Genomic DNA, 2265 nt, shown 5'->3' with positions numbered 1-2265 from the left:
ATAAGTGCACTCTTGATTGACCCGGCCGGTGTGGCCGTGCGGTTCTAGGCGCTTCAGTCTGGAACCGCGTGACCACTACGGTCGCAGGTTCGAATCCTGCCTCTGGCGTGGATGTGTGTGATGTCCTTAGGTTGGTTAGGTTTAACTAGTTCTAAGTTATAGGGGACTGATGACCACAGATGTTAAGTCCCATAGTGCTCAGAGCCATTTGAACTCTTGATTGAAGCGTTTCTTCGTGGAGCTATTCCAATGACGGGCCAACGGCCTTGCCGTAGTGGTAACACCGGTTCCCGTCAGATCGCCGAAGTTAAGCGCTGTCGGGCTGGGTTAGAACTTGGATGGGTAACAATCCGGTTTGCCGAGCGCTGTTGGCAAGCGGGGGTGCACTCAGACCTTGTGAGACAGACTGAGGAGCTGCTTGATTGAGAAGTAGCGGCTGCGGTCTCGTACACTGACATATGGCCGGGAGAGCGGTGTGCTGACCACATGCCCCTCTATATCCGCATCCAGTGACGCCTGTGATCTGAGGAAGACACGGCAGCCGGTCGGTACCGTGGGACCTTCCAAAGGCCTGTTCGGGAGGAGTTTAGTTTTTTATTGCAAAGACGGCGATCAGCGGATTTAGAAAGTGTGAAATTTTCCCTCTAGGCCCTAACGGATTTCCCGATGAAGACTATACCGCAGTCGAGGTTACTGATATTCCTTGGGATAGAGACATTAATCATGTGAATCGTTGAAATATTGGTTCTTCTCACTGCGAAACTGCTGAATCTTCTGCAAGTGGTGGTTGCTCTGGACTCCAAAATGCTGCGTCTTCTTCAAATAGGCCCACTGGTTTCTTTTCCGAAACCAAATTATGAGCTGTCTTCAAGTGCAGGATGCCTTCAGAGAATGTTCCCCTCAGCGTCAGTCCCTGAAGAAAGACAATCTGAGTTTTCAACAGGTGGGTTCCACATAAGCCAAAGGGACGTAAAACCTCTGCCTAACAAACAAAGTGCGATTCATAGACAAACTAGAAGTAAAAAAGGAGAGACTGCCATAATCACTTCAAGCTCTAATAAAAACGTGTTGGCTGAAGCTAAAAGAAAGAAAATGAAAAAACGGAAGTTCAAAGAAAAAAAACATAAAACCAATATTACACAACGTAAGGCAACAAAAAATAAAGGTAAGAAGCTAAGCGTGAGACCAAACGCTAGGGTAGTTTCTGCTAAAAAGAATCTTTTTCGAGAAGAAATGGAAGAAGAAAATTCCACTGATGAGGACAGTGACACAGACTGCATTTACTGCAAGGAAGCGTTTTCTAGATCTAAAAAAAAAAAGAATGCTAATTATAATGTTGGAGCTGTAAAAGCTGGGCTCATGAACTGTGCACTGCATGTGATGAGGACGATGGCAACTTCACGTGCGATTTTTGTGCATGACCTAATATTGCTTCTGACAGTATAAATTGCGAATGAATTAGACTAAAATAGTAACCCATAGTTGGCGTTGATTTCTCTATTTGCATCCATAAGAATAAATAATACTTCTCATTTTTGTGCCGACAATGTATTCCAACACCTTTTTTCCTGATCTGTAGTATTGTTCTCCTGATACCAACCATTAGCGAAATAAAGTCAATAACCTATCATTTTTTAAACTAAACCAGATTTTTGGGAATGGAGACAGAGGACTGGCCACTATACCCCGTTAGGTAGGGAAAAGCGGCCACTATGTAAGCGTTCAAATTGAAAATGGTTCAAATGGCTCTGAGAACTAAGGGACTTAACTTCTGAGGTCATCAGTCCCCTAGAACTTAGAACTACTTAAACCTAACTAACCTAAGGACATCACACACATTCATGCCCGAGGCAGGATTCGAACCTACGACCGTACCGGTCGCGCGGTTCCAGACTGTAAGCGTTCAGAAAGTTGTTTATATATCCTACAAAACATAATGTTCCCTCAGCTATAAATATTTGGTGTGATACCTTACAGTATGTAGGTTCGTGGTGTATATGTCACAAGGTTCTGTTAATAGCCATGGTTTTGGAAAATTGAATTTCTCTTAGGATGACCACTTTGCCCCACAATCCCCTACATTCTTTTTTTACGACTTTTTTCAGCAAATGCTGTTTCATTCACAACTCAGCACTCTCATGTCCCTTCCATTTTTCACAAATCTTTGGGATGGAGTTGCATGCAAACACCAAGTCTGGCTTTTAAATTCGGTGATTCGATTGCCTACACAGCTATTATTAGCCACATTCGAACCGTACGTCTCAT

The 2265-nt window shown here is 43.8% G+C and overlaps 1 pseudogene; it reads left to right on the top strand.

Annotated features, from left to right (window-relative positions):
* Positions 1-256: 256 nt before the first annotated feature.
* On the top strand, positions 257-374 carry LOC126189088 (5S ribosomal RNA; annotated as a pseudogene).
* Positions 375-2265: the final 1891 nt, after the last annotated feature.

The sequence above is a fragment of the Schistocerca cancellata genome, chromosome 5, assembly GCF_023864275.1.
Source record: "Schistocerca cancellata isolate TAMUIC-IGC-003103 chromosome 5, iqSchCanc2.1, whole genome shotgun sequence".
Lineage (NCBI taxonomy): Eukaryota > Metazoa > Arthropoda > Insecta > Orthoptera > Acrididae > Schistocerca > Schistocerca cancellata.
This window is presented reverse-complemented; position numbering and strand designations above follow the sequence as displayed.